The sequence below is a fragment of the Molothrus ater genome, chromosome 17 (genome assembly GCF_012460135.2).
Source record: "Molothrus ater isolate BHLD 08-10-18 breed brown headed cowbird chromosome 17, BPBGC_Mater_1.1, whole genome shotgun sequence".
NCBI classification, from domain to species: domain Eukaryota; kingdom Metazoa; phylum Chordata; class Aves; order Passeriformes; family Icteridae; genus Molothrus; species Molothrus ater.
The window spans coordinates 5129564-5157295 of NC_050494.2; the positions used below are offsets into that span (position 1 = coordinate 5129564).

The 27732-nt window shown below is 42.3% G+C and overlaps 1 long non-coding RNA gene across 1 annotated transcript in view; it reads left to right on the forward strand.

Moving 5' to 3' along the window:
* LOC118694807 (uncharacterized) overlaps positions 1-27732 on the forward strand; it is a 106062-nt gene that overhangs the window by 73456 nt on the left and 4874 nt on the right. The window contains exons 7-8 of the long non-coding RNA XR_008508668.1: positions 3065-3126; positions 7228-7384. This is a non-coding gene — a long non-coding RNA (uncharacterized LOC118694807). The remainder of the gene's footprint in view (positions 1-3064; positions 3127-7227; positions 7385-27732) is intronic.

The following is a 27732-nucleotide window of genomic DNA, read 5'->3' on the forward strand; positions in this document are numbered from 1 at the left end:
TAAACTACAATACCATATAAGTAGTTGGGAAGAAATACTGGTAAGAACTGGTCTCCTCTAAATATAAGTTTTTATGTCCTTTTTCAGATTTTCCTTTGTGTCTTTGTGGTTGGACTGGCTCCCCCAGAAGGCTGTAATAGGCTTTGTTTCTTGTTTATCACAACACCTGAATATCTGAGGAGTTTTGCCACCTTCATCCCAAATCCTGGCTGTTGGTGTGAGGAGATGTCAATGGTAACACAGCAACTTACTCTTTTTCTCACCAGCTGTTTTCCCTGAGTACCAATTGACCACTTGGGCTTCAGCTTGTAGTTCCTGAAGGGATGTAAACCAATATAATCAAACAGAGCCCAATGCTGGGGCAGGTTTTGGGTTGGTCCTTGCTGAAGATGGGGGGGTGTTCACCAGCATCCACTGCAGATGTGGATCCAGGGAGTTTTGAGGCAGTTATTGAGTATTGATCACACCAGTCCTAAAAGGTGGACATGACACTGAGTGCTCTTTTCTGCTCCTAAAAATACCAGCTAAGTCAATGAAGGCTGCTTAGCTCCTAATGATGGTCAATTCCCTGAAACAACCCAAACCTTTCACCATATCCGCTTAGGACAAGGTGTTCTTCCTCTTCTGAAGCACAAAGGAAGGAAATGTATCTTCAGGAAATGTTTATTTTACCCATGGATTGTCTGAAGCAAGGTTTGACAATACCCGGAAAAAAAAAGTCCCCATAAAATTAATATAAAAATAGGTGGGGTTATTGACAAAATGTAGGATTTTTATGAGCTAGAGAGAAGAAAATGTGCTGCAATGCTCTGTGCCAGCAGCTAAAGTGCAGCTGATGTGTGACCCATGGACCCTCCTGACTGCAGCCAGGTGAGCCAGGGGACAGGTCCCTGTCCTTGTCCTCCCAGATGGGCCATGGGCACATCTCAGCACAGCCATTTGAAAGGAGAACCAGTGAGATACTTGATCATAAACATTGGAAGGAGTGATGCTTCTTAACACCTAACCCTGAGGGGGAATCTTAACCCTCCAAATCTACAGGAAGCCTCTTTCTTCAGATACCAGGAGATGTGTTAGACATATTTCTGAACACAGAGGCTCAACTTCCCCTCCCTTTTTTACTACATTTTTTTATCCTAGCTGTGGAGAGCTGTAGCAGAAATCTTGAAGGCTGCTGGTCTGCAATTGAAACCTGCGAGATTTAATGCCTTGACTTAGAGTGAAGGAGGAGAGGGAGAGGGAGAGGGAGAGGGAGAGGGAGAGGGAGAGGGAGAGGGAAAGGAAAGGAAAGGAAAGGAAAGGAAAGGAAAGGAAAGGAAAGGAAAGGAAAGGAAAGGAAAGGAAAAGAAAGGAAAGGAAAGGAAAGGAAAGGAAAGGAAAGGAAAGGAAAGGAAAGGAAAGGAAAGGAAAGGAAAGGAAAGGAAAGGAAAGGGGAAAGGAAAGAAATATTTAATTTAATTCCCTACAACAGAGATCTGCCCAGTGTCCTCCTCCCAGCCTTCCCCTCGGTGCTGCCGTGTCCCACATCCACTGCAGACCTGTGACCTCCTGCTCCTCCAGGCTGGCTCCAGCGAGCCACGCCGGGGCTGAGCTGCCTGAAATAGGCTCAGAGAGAGCCTTCCACAGAAACCTCTAAATGGGTTTTAATGTCTCCCTGCCGTAGGATTCCCGGAATTAATTTGTGTCTGGCTTTTCAAATCAGGGATGTTGTGTTGAAGAAGATGGATGCTCCTAAGAAGTATTGGAAAGAATGAAGGGCTGACAGGGGTGGTTTATGCAGCGAGCCTGGCCATGGATGCAGAGTAGTAAATGTGGTTGGTTGATTGAGATCAGATTTTTATTTATTTTTTCCAGTGGCGACGCCCATGTCGTTTATTTATTTATTTTCCCCTTTCACATAACAACAACGCTGTATTTTATAAATCCCTGTGATTATAAATCTAGTAGGATGTCATTCTTGGTTTCCTCAGAGGCCAGGAGTCTATACCCACAAGAGACAGATGGGAGAAGTAGCCAGCAAACCTTCTATATTATTGCAGAGAATTGCAGGAACTGGTTTTGGTTTACACCGCATGGGGAGCACAGAGTCTGCACAGAGTATCTCCATTTACTGCTTCCTCTGTGAGCAGCCAAGGCAGGATTGCTGACACTCCCTCCACACAGTTCCTGGGCAGGGAATGATGCCCTGCAAAAGATGCAGAGCCACAGATTTGCATCAACCCTTTCTGTTATCCTGCTTTGAGGACACAGCCTAAAAGCTTTTAAAACACTTCATGCAACAGTGCAAATCTCACGTGAAAGTCCAGGTTGGTTCAGCTCCTTCTACCACTTCCACTCTGTGCCTTGTCCCAACAGAATTGCTCCAAGAACTGCATAAAAAAGCATCCTCTTGCTTTGTCCTGCAGGCAGCAGTGGCAGATGAGACTTTGAGTTCCACAAGGTGTGGGTAGCAAAAAGAGATTGTTGCTGTAGGATGAGTCAGGTTGGTGCTGCAGTGTTAGGAAGTGTTTCTTTCCACAGTTTAGAAGATGACTTTTAAAAGTAGGGGATTTGGTTTACATTTTTTTCATAAGCTACAAGGTCAGTTGTGGAGTGAGAGCTGGATTTAGATTTAGAGTCATCTCTCAGCTTTGAAGAAAGAAAAAACAACAACAGGCATGTTTGATTTTGGTGCTTTGCTTCATTTCCTTGCTGCCTTGGCCCTGGGGCTGCCTGTGGTGTTGTGGGGGCAGCCCCACAAGGTCTCTGGTCCTTCCCTCCTCTTCCTATCATTCACCTCCTCCCCAGCCCTACCAGAGTCAAATATAAACTTTCTTAAAATGAACACAAGATTCATTCCACTTGACCAGGCCTGACTTCCCAGAAAATAAACCGAGAGAGCAGAGCCAGCCAGCCCCCTCTCCTGGAGCTGCCAGCCTCCAGAGAGCTGGCGGGTGACCCAGAGCTGTTCTGGGCTTTCTGTAGTGGAGAGGAGGGTGGAAAGGAGAGAGAGCCCACCTAAAGGATTTCCAGGGTCTGCTAAGTGTCTCAGTTATCACAGTTGTGATTTTTTTTCTTGTTTCAGTCTCAGTTGGATTGCTGGACACAACTGTTTTCCTGCCCTGGAAATGGACCCCAAGGAATCAGGTCAGTAGGATCTATTAGTCCTATTGATAGAAAAGGATTCTTCAAAACTCAGCACTTAAACAAATCCAAACAGGTCAAAAGCCAATTTCCTTTATGACCATTTTTACAGTTATCTTGTGTTTTCAAGGGGAAGTGGTTTGAACTTAGGAGAGATTTAGATCAAATGTTAGGAAACAGTTCTCCCATGTGAGGGTGCTGAGGCCCTGGCACAGGTTGCCCAGAGAAGCTGTGGCTGCCCCTGTATCCCTGGAAGTGCCCAAGGCCAGGCTGGATGGGGCTTGGAGCACCCTGATCTACAGGGTGACATCTCTGGGGTGGAACAGGACAGTCTTTAAGGTCCCTTCCAACACATTACTCTATAAAAATAAAAAAAAAAAAAAAAAGAAAACACAGAACAAAACCCCATCCTCACAGAGGCTGTGTATATTCATTGAAAGAATGACTAAAAAATAAAGAAAAGAAGATGCTGAGCAGTTTTCCAGCCCAGTTTTGCCGTAGTTTCTGCTATGCAGAGGTCACTCTGTACTGCACTGACTGGAGGGTGCCAGTGCTGTGGGCTCTGCCCATGACAAGGGACAGTGAGTGGACACTGGACAGGCCTCAGTTTGCTCTCCAGGGCAGCTCTCCAGACTCTGGACTTCCCCTGGCCTCTGTGCCAGCTCTCAGCTGTTGGACACTCTCTCCTTCAGTGCCTGGCAGTGTGCTGGAGGCAGTGAAGCTCTGTGGTGCAGCTGCCCTAAAACCACAGCACCAGCCGTGACCTTTTGCACTTGAGGTCCATGATTTTTTCTTAGACTCCCAAGCCCGCAGGTGTTATCCCTGCAATTCCCTGGGAGCAGCTGTGTGCAGGTGATTCTCTCTGAAATAGCATGGGAAAGAAAGAAGTGTAGACAAAATAATAAATACACCTGTATAGGCCTCCCTTTCCTTGCAGACAGGGGATGTTTTGGGACCCAGGTCAGAGTTATCTGATATGTCCCAGATCCCCTCTCCCAGCACTCATCCCCTTCTCTAAGTGACAATGTTTATCTGCCTTTCTTTTCCCAGGACAGGTATCTTTGATCTCATCTGGTCTCACTGTTAAACACTCTCTCTTGCAATGAAAGCATGAGCTTCTGATCCTCTCTAATCCCAAAACATCCTGTGTGATTGAGTCTCTCGACTTTCTTCATCCTATGAGCAAAACCTGAAGTTATTAAAAAAAACCCCAACAAAACAAAGAAAAAAACAACTCAAAAAAAAAAAAAAGCCAACAAAAAGATAACTAAGAGAGTCTTTACACTGCAGCAAACCTGCTCTTTATGGGAAAAAAAATCTTGAACAGAGCCAGCTGCAGCATTCCCTCCTGGGAGCTGAGTGCAGAAAGCAGCAGTAGCCACGGTGCAAACTCAAGCACCTTCCTCTGTGGGTCTTCTGCTCTGCCTGTGGTGATAGTTACAGGCAGCCTTAAGGAGGACAAATACAGTTAATGAGGATTGGACAATATTTCTGCAAATTACTTATGTGCTGCTAAGGATAACATTCAAAGTTTAAAAATAAAAATCAAGGGGAAAGGTTTATTTTCATGTTAGGCTTAAATTTGCTACAATTTTTGTGTCTTTACTATCTGCTGTTTTCCTCTATAAGCATTATCTATTCAAGACAGAACAGATTAAAGCTAATTGTTAGGCCCCTCTGTTTTTTCTTCTTACTGTTTTATCTCCCAAGCAACTTTATTTGGTACAAGACAAATAATCTGAATTCCTGAAGTCAGAAACAAGGAGTGGGAGTCCGGGAAACTGGCTGCTGATCTAATGCAGTTTTTTGCAAGTGTGGTTATGGTCAGAAACTCTAAATATGGCACCGTGTTACTGTACACACGGTGACTGCACCCTGTGTGTCAGGGGCTGAGTCACAGCACTGTAGTTTACTGACAAAAACATGTTTTACTGCTCCTGGTACTGAGGAGTCAGTAGAGCTGGGAGTGAAAGTGCTGAGCTTGTTGCACGGTCACCAGCTGAATCACAGAATCATGGAAAGCTTTGGGCTGGAAGGGATCTCAAAGACCATCTCTTGCCACCCTCTTGTTGAATTTGCAGGCAACTCTGACATGGGAAGCGATGAGAATCTTGACTCCATGTTTCAGAATTTATTATAAAATTTATTATAAAATTTATCATTTTATTATATATATTATATTAAAAGAAAATGATATATTAAAACCATACTAAAGAATAGAAGAAAGGATTTCATCAGAAGGCTAGCAAGGAATAGAAAGGAATGATAATAAAATCTTGTGACTGACCAGAGAGTCTGAGAGAGCTGACTGTGATTGGCCAATAATTAAAAACAACTACATGAGACTAATCAAAAATGCACCTGTTGCATTCCACAGCAGCAGATAATTATTGTTTACATTTAATTTCTGAGGCCTCTCAGCTTCTCAGGAGAAAAGATCTTAGCAAAAAGATTTTTCATAAAATAAATCCGTGACACCTCTCTTGACACTTTGCACGAGGCCAGGCTGCTTACAGTGGGTTTGGTGCCTGCCCAGGTGTTTTGGTGATGAGAGGGTGGAAGCAGCAGAAGGGACATGATGGACATGATTTGGTCAGTGGATATTGAGGTGTGGGTTTCCTTGTCTGGGATGAAGAGGCCATGGAGGAGGGATCACTGCCTGGCACCCTGTGGTGGGGCTGCCTGAGGGGAGCGCAGTCAGGAGAGCTGTGATGCCCATGGCCATGATTCTCCTGCTGGGAAAGCTCTGGAAAAGTTTTCTTTCCAGCACCCTGAAGAACAGAAGAGTCTTTCCAAGCTTCATGGAACAGAATTGTCAGTTTATGGCTCCCTCTCCCCCTACTGCAGGAGAGGCTCCCTCCTGACCTGCTGCAAATGAACAAGCAACAGTTTGATTTTCTCAGCTTCTGAAGTGAACTAGCTGGATCTCAATGTTAATGACAGAATCTACATTAATATACTATTTTTTCTTTTAACAAAGCCCCCTTTTTTTTAATCTTTTAGTAAGTGTCCAGCAAAGAGCTCAGCTGGCATTCCCATACTGTCCACATTCATCCTAACCTTTAGTATTGACTGACTCATGCAGTAGGCATCTACAAGAGTTGTTAATGGAAAGTATTAAAGAAATGTAGTTTAATATTTGGTAAATAGGATGTGTCTTTGTGCTTGAATTCATGTTTCAAATGTCTGTGTTTGTGTTATTTATATTAATATATTTCAGGGGCTGCTTAATAATAGTAGCAATTAAGATAATAACAATAAATACTAATAATACTGAGCTCTTCTGCTTTTCATCTAAGGAGGTCAAGACTCAAGGGTGCACCTCTGGGGCTGGTGTAACGTAGATCTGATCTCTTCTTGCTATTTCTTCTTGTGGAAAGTTAGGAATATCATGTGATGATCAGATCACCTCTATTTTGGCCTCTGGAATGTCTCTTAGGCATTATAAATACCAGTAAGAAACAAAAAATTGGAAAGAAAACAAGCACCAGGACATTGAAAAATATAACCACAAATACTGACCTATTTGGGAATTTTTTTTCTGATTTAGCAGAATGCTATTAATACTGTAATTAAAGCTATTTTGTAGCCTGTGGGCTTGGGCACCTGGCTCTTATTAGAGCTGGATCCATATTGTATGGTGAAAAAAGCCAAGAGGACAAGAGAGGAGATGGCCCAAAGGAGAACACAAGAGGGCACAGTGGCACCTGTGGTGCACTTTTTGTTCTCTGGCTTTTTGAATTGTTGAGGGCAGGTTGAGCTCAGAGCTCTGTTTACATGACATAAATAATTACGGTAACAGGGGTCATTAGTGGGAACAGTAAAAATTTAATTTTGTCAACTTGGAGTGGATTATTTACTAGAATTTTTTTTTTTTTTAGTGGCTGAAAGATAGATGTGATGACTGTGTCATATAAGGTCAATATGGCAATAAGCCCCACTGCAAGTTTGACTGAATTAATGTGGGCAGCCAGTAAGAATGTACTGATTGTATTAAATAAGGTACAAAATGCACATTCCAGGCAGGTGTTTCTGCACTTTCCTCATCAATTCCACTGTTATTGTATTGTATTGTGCTGATGGAAACGAATTCTGTGATTTCAGAAACAAAGGACGCTGATGCTGCTTTTCATCCTTCTGCCCAAGGAGAATAAATGTTTGTGCAAACCTTTTCTCATGTGGCTGCCCAGAAATGGCCCAAGTGAAGCCAAGAAGCTGAACATTAAGCAACATCCCCCTGGTGATGCTGCTGAAATGAGAGGTCAGTGGTGAAAACTTTCTTCTGGAAGAGTTAAAGGTGTAAATAGATGTTTGTAAGGAAGTGACACAGAAATAAGCAGGAGCCTATCTCAAATGTTAGGTTGAAGCTCAGAGGTCACAGTTGTCCTTAGATGTCTCAGTGGGGCAAACAAGCTCCCTGTGCCACAGTCACCTGCCTGGGTGTGCTTTTGTGGAGGGAAAGCTAGGGGAATAAGCCCAGCAAAGGGTTGCAAACAGCCTTTTTTGGGTTTTTTCAGTCACCATTTCTGACACTGACAGGAGGTCACAGCCTGGGCCTTTACGATGGGAATTGTGGTTGAAACCTCTGAAGGCTGTAATCCATGACATGACATTATTTCACAATTACAAATGAGCATCTCCCCTTAATTTTTTTTCAAAGAAGTTGAAAAAAGGCCCTTGTCCTCAGGTCTTCCATACATAATATTTGTAAATAGAACTTCTCCTCGCATCCAAAGCAGCCTCTGGGGGTTTCTCTCCCTCCCAGAAGCCAACCAACCCGGCGCTGTGCACGGAGCCGCGGAAGGAAGGTGCAACCCTACAGCGCGCGCAACAAAGTACAGAAACAAGATCATTAACATCTTAATATCCTGCCCTGACATCTCACAAATTATTTTAGACTTCATAGCCAATGTAAACAGGTTTGTTTTCAACTCCCCTAATTGCCTGCTAATTGAGAGCAGATGCAGGCCTTAACTTTCGGCAGATAAAGAAGCAGCCTCTTCTCCGGGGCTCCGCATCTATCGGGAGGTCTCTGATGTGTGCTCTGAGCTTCCCTGCTCAGTGATGCCGAGGCAGAGGGGGATTGCAACGGCTCCTCTTGCCTGAACCTCAGCGAGACAGAAGGGAAGACAGAGCTGTGGGACTCATCAGTAACATCATCATCATTATTGTTTCATTTCGTACTCCAGTGCACTTTCTGCAACAGCGCAGGTCTCCTTCTGGGGGGGGGAGTTCTCCGAATTATAGATGGGCTTCTCGTTATGATAGAAATCACTGGGTTTATGAAAAATACATTGCTGTCATATTCCATTATCTCCTTCCTCCCATGCTGCAATCCTGTAGCTTGCAAGTCATTAGATTCTTTTTCAGAGTTCCTTTGAAATAATCCTTTCAAAAAACACTATTCATTGGGTATGACCCCAGAGAGATACTGTCTGGTACTAAAGCTCTCTTTTAGTTCTGCAAGGGAGACCTGTAACAACAAGATAAGTGCATGTGTATTCCAAGTAATGTCTGGAGTTTGCTGCCTCCCATTAAATGCAATAGGAGCTTGCAGTTCAAATGGTAGAATTTTGCTTTGTAAATGCAGGAGAAAATGGAGTTCAGATATATAGGTAAATTTGCATTTGGTAGTGATTTAATGTTCCATGGGTCTGTTTTAGCTCCAACTTAAATATTACATTAAAACCATCAATAAAGAAAAAAAGGAAAGAAAAAAGAAAACCAAAAAAAACGTGCTAACTGCTGGGTTCAGAGGGAGTGGATGTGATTTTGTTCTTGCTGTCAGTGTGGCAGTGAGCTGCCTTTTACTTTCTCCTCTTCATTTAGCAAGTCAGCAGCAGCAGTTAAATGATAGCCCTCCGGTCTTTCTTCAGGACTGTTTTTGCAAATGAAAGCAGGAACTTCAAATCCTTGTGGTTTTCATATCACTTACCAGGTGTTTGGTGAATTTTAACATTTTTGCATCTATCCGTGAAACAGTGGAGGGGCTGGAAGTATTTCTGAAGTAAGAAGTGGCCTTTGTGCAGGGAGGCTACATGGCTTTGTACCACTGGGTTCAGGAGGTCGGAAAGGGATATTGAAGAGAAAGTAACAGCCAAAAATGAAAATCTTTGGTGGCTTGTGAATGATAAATGGGTTAAAAGAAAAAAAAAAAAGGGGAAGAGTTAACATCTAACCAGTGTCTTTCAGAAATACCTAAAGCACCTGGTGTCTGGATTATGAAACATTATTCAGTCCCAGAACCACAAACTCTCCAGGTTTTCACTGTGATTTCTTCATGAAGCACTTTTTCTCTCCCAGGGCTGGCTCCAGGCCTCTCTGTGAACACAGAGTCACCCCTGCTCACATTATCCCTCTCTGGAAAATTGCCACAAACCTTGCAGAATCCAGTCCTGATCTACCAGCACTGTGAGGGGTTTAATAGGAGGGCAGGGGGCTTGCAGTCAGTAGCACAAGGCATAACAGAGTAGAGCAGTGGTCCATTAAATCAGTGTGCTGGGGCCCAGGCATTTACAGTCACACAGTCAGATGTTTCCAGTAATTATTTCCCCACAGCATTTTTATTAGGTGCTCCATAAATAATATTCACTTCCATGCTCTTCTCACGGTCTTTTATAAAAATATGTATATATATAGTAGGAGAGAAAAGAAGGGGAATTCACTTTACTTTCAGCTGGATTTTTCAGGTAATTCTGTTTTTGAGCCCTACTGAAGCAGATATGAGCAAATTAGTTTCTGCTGACCAAACATTGTGGCCTACAACAATCAATGGGCCAGCTTACTGCAAGAATCATAGAACCACCATAGAAACACAGAATGCCTTGGGTTGGGAGAGACATTAAAAGTCATCTTGTTCCACCCCTGCCATGGGCTGAGACACCTTCCACTGTCCCAGGTTGCTCCAAGCTCTGTCCAACCTGGCTTTGGACACTGCCAGGGATCCAGGGGCAGCCCCAGCTGCTCTGGGCACCCTGTGCCAGGGCCTCAGCTCCCTCACAGGGAAGAATTTCTTCCTTATAACTAATATAAACCTATTCCTTTCAGTCTGAAGCCATTCCCCTTGTAAAATGACCCCAAAAATAAAACCCTACCCACTGGTAGGTTTCTATTTCAGATTTAGATTTGTCAGGTCATGGTCCCTTGCAGACCTAGGATTGACAAGCAGCCAGCACTGGGGCTGGAGTGGGATCCTTTTTCTATGTACTGTTTGTTTGTTGTTCACTTGTTTTGGTGGTATTTATGTAGTTCAAATCCAGGGTCATCACACCAACAAAAGGCACTGCCCTCTCCTCTGTGGAAGGACCTGCCAGAGCTCAGCACTGTCACTGTGTGTTTCATCTGCTCTGTACATGCAGCCCCCATTGCCAAGCACTGGCTTTTCCATGTAGGCTACTGTGCAAAGGCTTTTTCCAGGAAATATCACTGCCTTGTCTCAGTTATAGCATTAACTCTAAGCAATACAGCTTCTTTCCTGGCACCAGCACTTGTGTTTTGCAAAGGGTTTTTGCTCAGATATTTAATTTTCAGCATCAATTTTCTATCCAAAGTAAGATTCCTCAAACAAACTCAAGGATCTGGGGACTTATTTTTGTGCTTGCTGGACTGCAGTGTTGTAACCAACCCCAAGCAGAATTCAGAGGAGCAACAGCAAAAGGAAGTGGAGTAAATATTCATGGTTCAGGTTTGCTACAAGGGTCATAAACTCTTCCACCTGTGTGTGCAAACCCTCTGGGCAGCAGGAGGTGGGTATTTATATAGATCAACCCACAAGTGCAATACTTCTCAGCTGAATAGCTGAGTCAGGGGAGGTTTAGGTTGGATATCAGGAAGTAAGTTTTCATGCAGAGGGTGAGCACTGGAACAGGTTTCCCAGGGCAGGGGTCACAGCCCTGAGCCTGCCTGAGTTCTAGAAGTGTTTGGACACCACTCTCAGGCACAGGGTGGGATTGTTGGGGTGTCCTGTGCAGGGCCCTGTGTGGAAACCCAGGGCAACCCTGGGAATATTTCTCTGTCTGCTCTGGGGTGCCCTGACCCCCAGGGGAGGACACTGACTTTGACCCTCATTCATGGAGAAATTTTCCCAGACTTGAAGATAGACTGGAATCCACAAAAGTGTGAAATAGATTCTAGAGAGTAGTGTAGGTGTAGCACTTGGTGAGAAATTGAGGTTTGGGTATTTTTAGTATGCTGTGGATGGAAGCAAGATGGAGGGCATGGGGTGTGGTCCTGGGTTTCTTCTTCATGCTTCTTCTTCCTCCTTCTCCATGGGTTTGGGTGGCATTTTGTAATTGGGCAGAAAAGTCTGCATTGTGGGCTCTTTGGGATCAGTTATTGGGTTAAAAGGGAAAGTAATCCAGGTGTCAGTTCTTAATTGGATAGTTTAGTCTTAAAAGACCTTGTACCAAGAGATTGTTGGCCATTTTGTGCCTTCTAATGAAAAGCTGCTGAACTCACAGCAGTGAGACTGTTTTACTGATAAGAAACAATGAACACCTGAGACTGAACATGAACTGCTGTTTCAAGTGCCTTCAGTCCAGACCCAGAGAAACCCACAACTGGGACTCCCACAGGCAGGAGTTGGTCTTGAGGGGTCCCTTCCAACTATTCCATCATTCTATGAAATGTGTGGATGTGTGCACAGGGAGCACAGAAACTGCTCATGGCTGGGCAGAAGGCAGAGCTGCAGATGAGAGGGTGTGTTTGCTGTCAGTGCCTGCTCAGGCTGGATGGCCTCGTTCCACGGTGTCCCCATGAGGCTCCAGTGGCTCAAAGGAACAGGGGATTTACATGCAGGCCATTGTCAGTGGGCTGGAGCTTTCTTAGCAGCACTGGCTCGTGGTTGAGATGTGTGGTGAAGACAGTGGACCCAAGGCTAGACCTAACAGAACTCTCAGGCCTTGGCTAAAAGAGGCAGGTGAGGGAGCTTCCTCCAGCCCTGGCACAGCTGGAAGATGCCCTGCTCCTGGCCATGGCTGGAGCAGTGTCAGGGACATGCTGGCAGGAGGAAGCGAGTCCTCTGCTACTCAGAAAATCTCACCTCCAGATCATTTCTCAGTTCCTTTTGTTCTCTGTTTCATTTCTGGACTGGGGAAGTTGCAGCCTGAAATTAAATAAGAACCCACTCAATATAAATGTGTGTATCTATTTCGTCTGTAGGAAGACTCAGTTCAGTGAACCCAGGCCATTGGCATTTCATAATTTTCTCTTGCTGCAGCAGGTAAGGGATTAACCCATTGTTATTCCTCTCCAAAGGAAGATAGAAAAAGATATATTCTGCAAAGACCATGATTTAAAAAAAACAACCCATTGGGTTTTTTAAGAAATATTTTATTGGAACCATAAGGTTTCTTTTTTTGAGAGAGAAAATTTGAAATCCGGAGTTTATTTTTCCTTCAGTGTCTCTCCTAAGAACCAACAGGAATTGAGATTTTTTTTTTTCTTCTCTCTTGTGTTTGTGCCTACTTATTAAACACACATGTGGCCTGGATTCCTTTCGTAGGTGCAAAGAGGTTCAGAAAAAAAAAGGAAAAGAAAAAAAGGTGTAACCCAGTCCATTGACCTGTCTCTTTGCCCTTAGGACTCTTTCGAACAGCTGTGAGAAAAAGAAAGGGTGGGGGCAGAGAGGTAGAAAAAAGAGGCAGTTTAACAAGCCAAATCCAGATGTTCATTTCATACACACACCCTGAACAGCTTTTGCATGGTTTATTTCATTTTCTGAAACCATTTTTCACCAGCCTGTTTTCTCAGCTGGGAAACTTCTGGTGTAGTGTTTTCAAAAAAATATTGCATTTGGCATTACAAGAAAACAGAGCCTTTAAGACATTAAAAGGACAATATCCTTGTTTGACTTGGCCCAGGGAAGCAGGGCTATAGGAATTTTAGATTTTTGTACCACCCAAAGAATAGGTAAAAGAAATTTTCCGCTCTTAAACTCAGTTTACATGGGAATTTGAGAGTTGATTTAGCTTGATTTTTTTTTTTTCTTTTAGAGACTTCTCTGTGGACTTTGTGTTGGTGTAGACAGACTTTGTTAGTGGGAAGGATTAAGCAAAGTGATAGTAATTTGCTTCTAGACCATGATGTACCCTGGTTCAAAACTACTTCTGAATGAACTCTACTTTTATATTTTGTGTTATTTACACCCGTATCTACATAAGGTAGACAGACAAATCTGAAATTACTTTTCACTGGTACAGTTGCTTTTTCTTTATCATTTATACCAAGTGTGTGGACAGCACTGATTGCAGGGAGCATAGTGACAGAACAGGGTAAAAACAGTAAAAACACTGAGTTTAGAGGTATCCAAAGGCTGGGGATGATGAGTGACATTAGGGAAGATCAAGTGCAAACCCAATACTGCTCCCACTTATGCAGAGGATATATTTTGCCCTTCAGAACACTCAGTGTAAAACCCCAACTCCAGTGAAGCCAGTGGAAGATTTGCAGTTTGCTGCCCTTCACAATTTAGGTAAAAAAAACCAACTAACTTTTTCTAAGCCATGTGACCAGTGCCATTCACCATCACTTATTATTTTAGAGAGAGACTTGGTCTAGATTCCTCCCTGTAAACAAAGTTCTGTATCTTTGCAACAACTTTGAAAAATGCTTTGATGATCCTTTTTTTCACCTGTTCAAAGAATAAAAAGTTGAAGATATTCTTATCAGAAACGTCACCACTCTGTACAGAACTCAGACCCCACCAGCTCTGACATAAAGCAGATGATAAGAATTGCTAGAAATTGAGAACTTGAAGACGTAGATTATGGTTGCATTAAACAGACTATGAAAAAGTAAGTATTGAACAATCCTGATTTATAAAACTGAAACATTATTTAAACAAGTAAATTGAAAGCCTTAAGGCATTGAAAGGTCCCACAGCATGTTTTCCATTTACCTTGCTGCTACTAAACAAGGATAAATCATCAGGAGTTTCTTGCCCACAGAGCATGGCAGGGTTTGGGGGCTGTGTGCCTGTCTGTGTGTACACACAGGTGTGTGCATCCTTCTGTCTTTCAGCACCTGGGGTGGGAATGTTGGCATTCTGGTGTCAGAACATCACCAAATGAGCTACAAATACTTGAACTCTCTTCAGACAGAATTAAAAATAAAATAAATAAATCAAGAAAAATTTAATTAAGACTTAAAATGCATGATGCAGGTCATTTTTCTAGGACCTAGAACTCTAGAACTAGAGTGGAAATCTGCTGAGCCATCCTGTTTGAAAGTTTGGGGGTCTTTTTAAAGCCACTGACTTGGTGCACAGATTGAATAATGCTAGAGAAAACATGTATTGTCTGTCTGTTTCAGGAGACTGGAAATTTGTGATTAGAAACAGGGCCCTGATGTGCTTTTCCCTGCTCCTCTTTATCTGGAGTGTGCAGTACAAAAACATGTGGGTGTTTCTGTATTTATGTGCATGCATATTTACATGTACATTATTAGAAACAGCTATAAAAAAGGTAATTACTTGATTAAAAAGAACAGTCTGTTTGTGTGAATATCAAACCTAGAACCCAGGCACCTTCACATCTGACTTTGGATAATTTAACCTCTTGATACCTAATATTAGAGATGAATAAATCCACAAACTTCTGCACAGGTATTGTCAAGATTCTGTGTTTGAAATTATTCTGTCAGCCAGTGCATTTACAGTGAACTTAGAAAATGTCACTTTAGAGGCATCAGGCTATAAATTTGTACAAATACCACTGTGTACATCTCTTCTGGAAGGATGGCACCATGGAAGGGGTGTCAAGGTTGCATCCTGTGCTTGCACAGCATGTGGAGCCTTAGCCTGAGGAAGGAGCAGTTTATGTACTGCTCTAAGTCCATAAAGATGATTCAGGAACTGAGAAGAAAATGAGGAGGTTATGTTGTTGTATGAGGAAAGTTGGGATAACACTGCCATGTACTCTCAGCCTGGGTCCTTCCAGTCATGAGAAGGGATAAGACCAACTCTGGTGAAAGTGGGAGGGCTCTTATCTCTTTTTATCTTGGAGCAAAACAATGACCCAGGCCACCTGGCCTCCAGAAAATGCCTTCTTTTTTTAGACAAAAATGACACCCTGAAAACATTTCCAGTCACAGCACTGAAATGGTTGCAGTTATTATCACAGCCTGCCTCCACTGTGGTTCAGGATTCTGTTCAGAGAGGGGCAATACCTGCTCTGGGAACACCATGAGCCATGGTGAGGAGTCCCAGCAGCAGAGTCTGGGGTCTCATCTGGTGCCCCACAACACAGGACAAGCTCAGTGGTGCTCCCCACACTCCATGCTCCATCTCCCTTGAGTTTCTCTATGGCTTTAACCCAGCTTTGGCAAAATACAGGCAAATATTTTCTGTTAAAATGATCAAGGGAAAATCAGGATACTCCTCTTTGTGTCTCCCTGATACATTTATTTTGATACCCCTTATTGTCACTGCAGGAAAGATGTGTGGCACCCTTAGTGGTCTTCTCTCCAGATTCCTACCATTATGGCTCTGCCAGTGAGCAGAAAAGCACTGTGTTTCAGGGGAATTTTTTGCCAATATTGCTGCACTGTTCTGGAGAATTCTTTGTCACAGATGGTGATGGTGATGATGATGATGATGATGATGATGATGCTTACAGAGAATTTAAAAACCCTGCCATGAAGGCACAAAGGGCAGGTAGTGCAGACTCTATTTCCAGCAAAGCTTTTCTGGTTTGTAGGAGTGAAAGAAAAAGTTTTCATTTAGAGGAGGACATTAGGGTTGAGGTAAGAGTTGGGGATTTCAGAAGGTGATTGTCTATATCAATGCAGAAATTATAATTGGTACTCTCAGAATCATGGACTAGTTCAGATTGAAACTGGCATTTGTAGATCAACTTGCCCCTGCTTAAAAGAGGGCCAGCTTCAAAGGTAGCTAAGGTTTCTCAGGGCCATGTTCTGTCAAGTTTTAAAATCTGCAAGGTTAGGTGTTTTACCATCTTTTTGTGCAACCTGTTCCAGAACTTAACTGTCCTCCTTTCAATTTATTTTTTAATGAAGTAGGAATTTGTCTTTTTGCAACTGGTTATCATTGCCTTTCATCCTTTCACTGTATCTGAGAAAAGTTGGACTCAATCTCCTGTGTAGCCATCTATCAGTAGTAGCAGGCACCAGTTAAAGTCCCTTCTTTAACTTTTAGATTTTTCAGGCTGAACAAATTCACCTCCCTCATCCTTTCCTCATGTGTTTTGCTATCTTGAGAGTCTACTGCTGGACTCAATTTAATTTGTTGATGTTGTTCTTGCAGGGTAAGCAAAGAAAACCATCCAAAAGTGGAACTGGGCCTCAGTTGTGGCTAAATTTTTGCATTAATTGTCTGCTCTGTTGACATCAGATGCTCAAGCCTTGGCCAGAACAGTAATAAAATGGCTCTGGTTCAAATGTTGGGAATATCAGGGAGTACCTGCTAGGCCTGCTTGGAAGAGCCTCTCTCCTAACACGCTGTACCCAGGTCATCCTGTCCCATTCCTTTGTCTCTCTGTGATAGCAATACAATTAATTGCCTTTTTTCTCACTGCTGAACTGACTGGTTTGTCCTGGAGATGCTGAGTTTGTTTTCTTCTTTCACAAAGTACATGCACTCCTATGGACTTTTACAAAGGAATCAGAAACACCCAAGGAAAAAAAAAAGCAGAAGGAGCAGAAAGCCCTCAATTTCTTCTTCTATGAATAATTTAGTGCCAAGTTAACTGAAACATTTGAAAAAGAGATTTTTGGTGCCCAGCTTCATTAAACCCTCTATACCCAAATAGATTCTCTATCAGTGTCAGCATCCAACACTCCATCTTGTCCCAATCACTGCAAAGGCCTTGTGGAAATAAAAGGCAGAGGAAGGGAGAGGCAAAGCAGATTATTGTTGCCATTAGGCATGTCTGTGTGTGTGCACATGTGCTCTATAAACTCACGGTGAGGGCAAAAACAGGATCTGTATGAAAAGAAGGAATGAAACTCCAAACCATGTAATCCTTCCAAAACCTGCCTCCCTTTTGGGGTGGGCCACACTGTTATAGAGCTCTGTGCCACACTCCAACCCCTTTCTCTGGGGAAGGAGTTTAAATCAGAGGATTCTGTTCTTGTGCACTGAGATTTTAGCAGCACAGCGAGTGGGACCCCTTCTCTTGGCAGAGGTTCCTGTCAGTGATCTGTCTTCTGCAGCTATTTCCGTGGGAAGGCCCTCCATCTGCTGCTTGGCAGGGAAGGGAACTTTCCTCTCAAATGTTTTCTCTCTCTCTCTCTCACCCTGTTTAAGGTATACCCTTTGGAAATCTTCAACGTCCAGGATTTATTTTTGCACAGGGTGCATACTTTGTTTTCCGTGGCCTGGCTTTCTTTTCTTCTCCCAAAACGCCACCTCCGTGCCCTGCTTATCCTGGCAGAGGGAGAAGAATGCTGTTTGCTTTAACATTACCTTGGGTCTCAGTATGCAACAGGTCAAAAGATGTGACAAGTACACATGCTAATCCCTTTCCCTTTCAGTTAATAGAATAACACAGATGGGAAAGTTTACACTGGGATCTGACACTCGCTCTGAGCTGAAGTTGAAAAGGAGACGGGGTTGGACATCACATTTCAGATCAGAGCAGTTACTGCACAGACTCACCTTCCCACTCCTGTCATCCTAAACTCCATTTCTCTGCTAGGAATGTCCCCCTTAGCCTTCTACTCTCCTTTTGAGAGTATGTATGTAATCTTGGCTGTGTCTTGGAAAGCTTTTGTAGAATAAAATATTCCCCAAGAATCAGTGATGTTCAAGTGAAAAAATGTCAACATTTTCCACTGAAACACCACCATTGGTGACTTTTTAAAAATTTGGCATTTCTGAGTGCTGAAATATCACATTAGAAAATCATTCCCACCAGATACCAACCAGATACCTTCTTAGAAATATTAAACTTATTTCAATAAAATTCCATATTTCCAGTTTTGTCACATCTAATCTGACTGTTAATATTTCGTTTGATTCTGTTTTCTGTTTCTTTGTACCCTCCAGAATGCATCCTCTGACACTGTGTGACATGGCCCAGCTGTAAATTTTCTTGCCTGAAGATTTGCCACTCCACATTATTCCTGCAGGAAACACACATCAGAAGAATAAAACCTAGGACCATGCCTCCACATCACACCAATGCCACTTTCTTGCCACCAGATATGTACCATTTCAGAGTGTCTTTCATGAGAACCTTCTGACAGCTCCCATGATCCCTCAAGATCAAGGTTGTGATTGGGAACTCCTTAAAATTAGGGGTTTGAGAGTATCTCTGTAATGAGAAGAATATCCAGGATTTGTTCTTAGGTACATGTGGATAAACATGAAGAGATTGTATTTCCTACAATTTTTTTTTTCTAGAAATCTCAATTTTATAAACAAGCCTATATGTTAATTATTGAAAATAAGATTAGATATGCAATTAAAAACATATTTTTAACTGAAAAAACCCACATGTATGTACTGAGCTTACTAGCAATGACGGTATTGTATTTGTATTAGGAACTGTGCCTTTACAGATTGTATAACCACAAATACATTGTTCACGGGAAACACTCAAGGACTTGCTTTCTGATTAGAGAACTGACATTTGGGTTTGAGAATCACTGCCTGCCTGTTTCATCTGGTTTCTTTGGAAATGTGCAGTTTCAGAACTGCTTTTTCACATTTCGTTCACTTCTCCGTAGATTTCACGGCAGAGAGGGTGTGTCCCTCTCTCAGCCTGGCAACTTCTGATAACTGTGATAACTCACTAATGATTCAGAAATCAAAACCTCAAATCCAAAACTCAGGATCTTCCTCTCCAACCTGGCAACAGCTCTGAGGTTCATTCACTGGCTATGTAGAGCAGAGAAAAGAGGAAGCTCTGCTTGAAGATGCTCCAAGCCTCAAATTTTGGTGAAAAGTCCATCTGGGTCAGTGGAGAAGTTTTTCCCAACAGGGAGCATGAGGAAGACCAGCTTAAATTAGACACTTGCATTTTAGGCAATAGAATGAGGTGAGAGAGATCCTACAACCAGGGCTGGTCTGCTGTAGATACACAGGCCAAGGGGCAGGACACCTCAGATCGGGCAGTTTTCTGAGGTTTTAGCACTTTCTGTCTATTGACATTTGAAATGGGCACCTTCAGGGAAGCTGTGTGTCCCACAGAAGCTCTGATCTGATTTTGGAGGTGCCTTTCCTCCTACTTTGTAGAAAAACTCTGAAACAGAAACTTATTGATTTCCTACATTTGACTTAGTGTGGATCAGGTGAGTCCAGGTGGCTTTTCCTACGCAGGGCCCAGCATTGCCATCGGCTCCTCATTTAGGGCAAGGCACCTAAATGCTTTTGTCACCCTGACCTTTACTCTGTTGTAATTTCACTTCTGACTTCTTGACTGAGATCTCTCACAAGGGAGAGCAATTAGTGCCCATCACAGGGAAAGCTTTTGCAACATGGGTGACTGCCCACAAGAAACACAGTTGAGACCACCAACTGTTTTATTTGTTTTTCTTCCAATTTCTGCTGATTGAGAAGCTCATGAGATGCATCTCATTTCCCTGGAGGTCCCCAGGGAAGCAGTGGTCAGACAGTCCTTTTCCATCCTGCTTTGGGCAATGCTGGTGGTACAGCTAAATTCTGCCTAATTCAGGCCTCATCAATGCTACTGGCAGCTTATTTCAGCCACCAAACTCTTATTTTTTATGGTAATACACTGCTTTTTAGCAGTGAATTTTTTCACTGATTTGGACAAGCTACACAGAGGGAAATAGTTTGGTGTCTCGAGCTATGGATTATAGAGAATTAAACTAAAAACCCCAATAATGGTTTTGGTGCTAGAGGCTCCATCGTGGGTGGGAGCCACTGTCCTATTTGAAAATAGCCTCTGCTCACTGCAGTGGCAGGTGGAGGTTCTCAGATCCATATCTATCTGCAGACCTAAGTTAAAAAGCTTGAGATGTCTTTGGATTTCTCTGCACTAGGTTATGATAACTCATAGAATCATAAAATACCCTGAGTTGGAACGGTCATCAATAGGATCATCAATAGGGATCATCAATAGGATCATCAATAGGTCATCAATAAGGATCATCAATATCCAGCTCCTGGCCCTGCACAGGACAGCCCAGAAATCCTAACCCTGTGCCTGAGAGTGTTGTATGTTGTTCCCACTGGTTGTGCCCAGGTTTTGCAATAGGTAGCATCTAAACTGCATCATCCTTTTGCTAATTTGGGCAGGAATTTCAGTATCCCTTCAAATCCCTCTCCTTGCTGCTTCCTCCACTTTGAGGGAGGCCAGTAATTTGCTGGTGGCTGTTTAACCTCAGGAGGCCTTTTTGCCTTCCCGTCTCCCACCCCACACAGCCTGAGATGCTCTTGCCAGCACACTGAGCTGAGGCTTGCCTCATTTCCTCCCCTGTAATTCCACTCTTTGCTTGGATGAGAAAGGCACTGAATATTTTAAATTTACCTCTTCCTCTGTGGCTGGACTATCTGTGCTTCCTGTGTGTGGGAACAGAGCAAGTCACATTGAGTTCTAGGGGTGATTCAGGTAGAGACAGAGCCTTAACTTTCACTGGACCTTGCATATGAATATCTCAAAGAATTTAAAAATTCTGTGTAAATACAACATGCCAACACTTCTATTTTATAAAATTGTCTGGGCTATACTTAGGACTTGCCTCTGCTGATGTTACTTGGAGTATTTCCACCAACTTCGGTTTGGGATGGGTTATCTTAGAAATAATTTTTGATGGTGTCATTTATGGTTCTTTGCTGACTTCCTTAATTCAAGCTATTTTCATATAAGATCTTTGCTTCCTAGCACAGGAGCTACAGCACAGGCCTGATCCCTGTAACCTCACAAGCCAGAAACTGCTAAAAGATCATGTTCACTACAAGTCATAAAATATTTTTTAATTAAAATATCTCAATTATCCAGAAAATGTGTTTTCATGATGAGGCTAAGGCACAGCATTTCATGTAAAGCATACAACTATATATATGTGTGTGTGTAGATTGTAAAACTATTTGGGAAAAACAGCCCAAAGATAACCATCCAATGAGTTTATTCTCATTCAGCCTGTGTTTATTCTCATTCCAGAGATCCCATATCTGATCAAACCAGATTTATAACAAAACATTCAAAATATAGGTTATTTTTTGGACCAAGAGAATAAAGTTTTCTCCTGCCATGATGCCTACAAAGGGAGCTGGCAATGCCAGGGAACAAGATGTGCTGGGACTCCTGCTTATCACAGTTGTTCTCTTTCAGAACTCTTTTATTTCTTGTTTGTTTGTCTCTGTCTCTCTCTTGTCCTGCATTTAGATATTAAGCTTCTTGGACAGAGCTTGATTTGGCTTTCATTGTTCTAACAGTCACAGATTTATTGCAGAGGAGCTCTTGATCTGGGACCAATTGATGATGATAATAGATATTGAGTGTAAGTCACAAAAGAAAGCTCCACAGCTGAGCTTGATGCAAAGAGTGCAGCATTAGGAAAGGTTTATGAAAAAGCACAAGTTTTGCAGAATCTTGCTTACTTCCTCTTTCATTCTCTGAGTCTGGATTTCAGGGAAGAGGTGGCCACACACAACAGCAGAGTTTCCTCCTGGGGATACCTCTGTGAGGACTCAGCCATCCCCAGATATGGCAGGGAGCATTGGGCAACACATTTTTGTTTCATATGACTTTTCTATGAGTCACATCATCTCCTTTTGTCACCAGAGCATCCCATCCCATCCCATCCCATCCCATCCCATCCCATCCCATCCCATCCCATCCCATCCCAGTGCTCACTTTCTGAGAATTTGGTTGACTCATCACTCCCAGGTTTCTTTTCCATTGGCAAGATTCTCCTTCCCTTCACCTGAAGCCAGCCCTGCTTTATTCCTTGGCACCACTGTGGTGCATTTATGCATTTGCAGAGCACAAATGTACCATTGGAACAGAGTCCTACAGAGAGGTAGGAGAAGGAGGTGGGCTAGAGTGGCACCATTCCTGGAAGACCAGCAGGAGATGGAAAATGTCCATGAATTCACTGCTGTTTCCAGGCAGAGTAAATTTTACCTATTTTCTCGTGCCTAATGTTAGCCACAAGATATTCTGGACCTTCAGAGTTGCCAAACCAATAGGAAACTAAAGCTGCAGTAGGAGAATTAGATGGAATACAGCTGTTGGAGGCCACGTGAGTCTGTGTCCTTCACAGTCGTGGAGCTTACTGGTGCAGCCATGGCTGTTTTTATGTTCTGGCAATTCTGAAAACATGCAGCAAAATATTTGTGAAGAACTTTTGAGTGCATTCAAAAACAATCTAAGTGTGTGAACTGAAAAGCTGTCAGCTCCTTCTGGGGTTGAATGGGAAATTGAATTCAATTTTTGTTAATTTAATTGATTTCGTCAATTTAATTTTTAAGCTTGAAATTTAAAAAAAAAAAATCAGTGTTTTAAACTGTTAATGAAAAATGCAGACATTTCCTTCTGAAGACTTGAAAACTAAACATTTAAATGTTTTATGGTTTGAGAAGGGTATTTTAAACATCTAGATTTTGCATCAACGTACACAGAGCTAAGGAACATTTTGGTTGATGAGAAATGAGATTTTGGTGAAATCTTTTCTTTTAACACTTTGAGAAGCTCTAGGCATCAATCTTGTCTCTTTTACCTTCCTGAATATACAAAGACACTACCAAAGACAGGGCATGGCTTCACTCAAGACAAGGGCTGTAAAATTCTTTGGTCTTAATCTGACCTATAAAAATAGAAGAAAAGTGTCATCATCTCTGTTATCTGGAATTTTTAACTTTTTGAGGGGTTTTAATATGAAATTTCCACACTACTGCCAGGAAGGCAAAGGGTCTAAGGAAAAAAGGGAATTTGTATGCTCTGAAATACCTGGGACAGTGTGTGGCTGATATTCCTGAGAAATGCAGTTGAAGTGTGGGAAGCCAGGTTAATACTTGGACCTTTTCTTGGAAGTAGGCCAGCAGAAAAGATATAAATGACCACACCGAGTGGAAGGTGAACAATTAAAATTTCTTTAGAACAAGGAGGCTGCTGGTGCTTCTCCAGGAAATCAGGGTCAAGTCCAGGTTCATGCTCACTGTCAGGCTCTACCTCACTGTGTAAGTCACAACTGGAGAAGTCATTCAGTGAAGTAATTTGCCATTCACCTAGGGTGACCCATAGATATCCTGTGATGTCCAAGAATGCAATATTATTTCTTTAATGAGAGTGAAGAGGCACTGAACCAGCAGAGAGGCATGTTTGGTGTGAGTGATTCTCATGTGCAATTCATATGTGATCTGTTAAAACCATGAAATATGGGAAAAAATGAACCTGTGTGTCTGGAAAGCAGAGAGTCAATGTCTGACAGGCCTCAGTTGTGACTGGCACAATAGAGAACTTTAGCTGTGGTGCATCTGTGGTGCATCTCAACTCCCAGTGCTCTCCTGGGTATTTTTAATTTTTTTTTTCACTTTGCAGAAAATCAAGGGGTTCTTTTCCATTTGCAGATTGAGGAAAACTTCTCTTGCAAAGTGTGGTATCAATTAGTTTAAAGAAAAAGTTTCTTTAACACCTTTCCCACTCCTTTTTCCTGCTTAATATTTTATCTTACCTTGGTATCATAAAGATCCTGTGACTACAATCTTTTGCTTATACATACTACAGAATATAAGCTCTCATCATGATGTGATAATATTTGGCAAGTGGTGACTTGTGAGGGTGCAGTTTTAAGTAAATAAAAAAAAAATTCTGGGAAAGATTCAGCTTTCAGGAGAGCAGAGCTGTCTCTCTACAATGGTTATAGTGACAAATGTAAAACATTTGTACAAAGGGAATAGATTAGTCGCCAGCTGTTATTATAAGCCTTTCACATTATTTAATGACCAGAGGAGGCTTTAGGCAGCCAAGCAGGAGACTGTATGGCCCCTAAGTGCCTCTTACAGCCTTGTAAAACCAGGGCACGATCTTACCCTCTCTTATCTCTAATGCTACTTGTGAAACAAAACACACTGGTACTTGGCTTGCTAACCATAGATGCAAACCACTGCAGAGCTTAAGGGTGTTTCATTAGAACTCCATTAAAAATGAACAATCAATTTAGAAAAAAGAATCAGAATCCACAGAGCAAAGCATCACAATATAAAACTAACCAGTCCCCTTAGCCTTTTGGGTGGATATATGTGTGTTTTGCTCTATTGTGACCCTTGCAACTTTTGGGAGTGGCAGAGTACTTTAATTGATTTATCCATGTATTTAAACAGAGTTTAAGCCTGGGCACAGGCTTATGAAGAGAGATCACAGAGGCCTCATGGCGTTTTGTTCTGTTTTGCTTTTAGGTGCAATTTTATCCATTTCTGCAGCTGGCTGTTCCTCCTGTAACAGCCAGGCTCTCCAGACCATGTGCCTGGGAGTGCTTGCAGGTTGCCAGGCTAGCCAGTGATGATTGTGTCTGGCAGAATGTCTGTATGGGCTTGGTGGTAAAGGCAGAGCATGTGCAGCTCTATCAAATGTGCTGAAATGGGAGACCTGGCTGGAGCCCCGTGCCATTTATGGTCCAAGGATGCTGGTTCTGAAGTGATAGTCAGCTTGATAGTGGGTTTAGAGTGTGTTCTCTTAGAAGTGACAGGGCTGGTGGGTATCTAAAGCAAACTCTAGGAGAATTTAAGACAGATGAACTCTGGAAGTTTGGTTTGGGGTTTTTTTCCCTCAAGATTGTTAAGGTGATTATGAGGGTGATTACATCTGAAAGCTGCTCTGATCTGTGTTATCACCACTTACAAGGGAGATATCTAGATGTAGCTGCCAAAGATAGGTCAATACCAGGGTGACTAAAAGGAAAATAGACAATTGCTAAGATCTGTTGTAAGACCAGCAAAGAATTTCAGAGTTTTGGGAGTCTACACTCAGGAAGAAGATGAAATGCAAGTGAGATTGCTCTACATGGTGTCATTGAGACCTCAGGGAAGCAAGTGGCAGAAGCTGAATTCATCAGGGAACCAACTTCAGAGCAATGGTTCACAGCAAACAGCGCCCATGTTCAGCACAGGGAACTTCAGCCTTGCTTATTTAACAGCTTCAAAATAATTAAAAAGTTTCTTGTCTCAGTAAGCTCCACTTTCACAGACTGCTCTGTTTCAGTAACACAGCATTCTGCAAACATTTGCAATCACTCTGCTCTCCCAAGCTGTCTTTGGAAAGCAGGTAAATACCAAAGTTCATAAACATTTGTAGTGTTGGGATCTTGGCATGGAGTGACTGAAACCATTTTCTTTTTAGCTGTCTGTGTTTCATCAAGGTGAGTTGAGAATTCAGGATCTCAATCAAAATACTTGGCAAGCAGATAACTTCAGCATCTTTGGGCATAAACTGACTTAAATATTCTGAAAAACTTTGTTTGATCTTTAGCCTCTAAGGTGCTACTTGCTTATGCATAGACAAATCCACATTTTGAAATTAAAAAGTTGGTTGTACTAAGACAAAACCTCGGGATTATGGTGCCTAAGTCTGTTAGCACCGTATTTAATTGGTGTTTGGCCTTTTTAATTACTGTTTCCCTGGTTTGGGGAGCCTGTGGCAGGGGGAAGGAGCAGGATGTGCTGTGAGCTCTCCCCGTGCCAGTGGCCGAACGTGCCGGGTTTGCACGGCTCTGCTGATGAAGTGCTCGTGTGCTGCTGGCTCTGAAGTGAAAACAATCACTCTGAAATCTCAGGGCTTCCTCAGAAATGTAAAAAAATGGGGTGGGAGCATAAGTTAATTGTGCTTTTACACACTGTTATACTTGTCAGTGTGCCAGGCTCTACATTTCTTCCAAGGGCGAAATGAAAACTCCAAATTCATGTGGTTATGAAACAATTTCAGTATGAGCACTCAGCAAAGAATTATAAAGTGGGAAAGACACAGTCCTGTGTCACAGCTGCTTGAGAAGGGTCTGCACTGATCAAGGCTTCTTCCAGCTTGGAGGAGCCTTTTGGAGTGTATTGAGACCATTCTGTATCTGCATGTTGAATGTATATAAGGTCCTACATAAAAGCTGATTTGTTATGACATTTCTTTGATCAGGAGATGAGGCAACTGGCAGAAGGCAGCACCGGCATTCCAAGAAATCTCATTTTTCTGCAGCTGGAGATTTAAGATATCTATCTGTTTTGCCCTGATTTACACCACAGTAAATTCATATGTTGGAAACTGGGCCCAGCAAGAAATCTTGGGCACTGCAGGGGCCTTCTAGAGAAATAGTGATTGCAGTGGGAGACCAAACAAGGACCAAACTCCATTTTCTGTGCTGCAGCAGTACAGCCTGAGGTACCTGAAGTCCTTAGTAAGCTAAGCTGGGGCAGCCCCTCTTAGTTTTAGTCCTGTAATGGAGGGAAGTGAAGCACCATTTTAAAATCACAGTATCAAGCCTTGAGATTTTGTTGTGAACCTCATGTGCTTCATGGAGCCTGAATTTCCAAGGTCAGTGCTGATTTGCATCACCAAGAAGGGAGAACAGTCTCAAATGAGAAATGAGTATCTCATTGGACAAACAGCGTTTTGCTCATTTTTGTTATTCGAGTCAAGGGACAAAAGAATGCAGAAGGAGGGGGTCAAAATACCCCGAGGCTAAATCCAAACTGGAGCAAATCCATATTAAAAAAATGAATGTTCCTGAAATTAGCACATGCAAATCTACTCTTTTAGCTACATAAACTCAAAACCTTAAAGCTGCGTTGTAGCTCAACTCTCACTTGGATTCTTAACTCTCATTGATAACACCATGTGCTAATTCAGGCACCCAGGTTTCCATGCACTGTTCTTACCATGAAGAACAGTTGGTCTTGAGGGAAAACATTTACATAGATGACAGCTATTTTCAGGGAAATGAAAAGTACTGGGTGGAAAAGGAGGTTTTGACATTGTGTGAAATATGGGGTTTACACACAGTAGTTTTTGCTATGTGTTTATAAATTGGTGATTTACCATATATTGATTCACACACCATTTGTAAGTGTCTAATTTATATATTTATAGAGATGTATGGAAGCCATGGTTTGAAAAGCAGTTTGCATAACATCTGGTATGTCAACAATGTAACCTTTCAATTTACTTGTTGGTAAAAATGTCAATATAATGAACCTGAACTCAGCATTGGTTTACACAAATTTCCTGGCAGACAAAGCAGTAATGATTTGCATGTCAGTGTAAGTGACATGTGCCCTCCAGTTTTGAGTAGTTTACACAGCTAAGAGGGATAAAAAGGGTAGAGCACAGGGCTGGCTCCTCATGTAATTAGGCTGGCAGGACAAATCTCATGTATTTGTGTGGAGTGAAACATTTCATCTCATTTTGACTTCTGATCTTTCAAAAGCTGCCTTTGTGTTTTCATTGAATCTGCTGAGGTTTTCTTTTTTTTTTCCCCTTCTTTTTTTTTGTTGGTTTTGTTTGTTTGTTGGTTTGTTTATTTGACTGATTTTTTTGATACACAGAAAAAAGATAGGAGAAAGAAGACCTGAAGTTGATATTAAGTACTTTCACAATTTATGTATATTCTACAAAGATTTTGCACTGGGATGTGATAGAGGAATCCAGTGGATTCCTAAATGCTCTTAAAACCATGCCAGCAATAATACATTGTTTACAC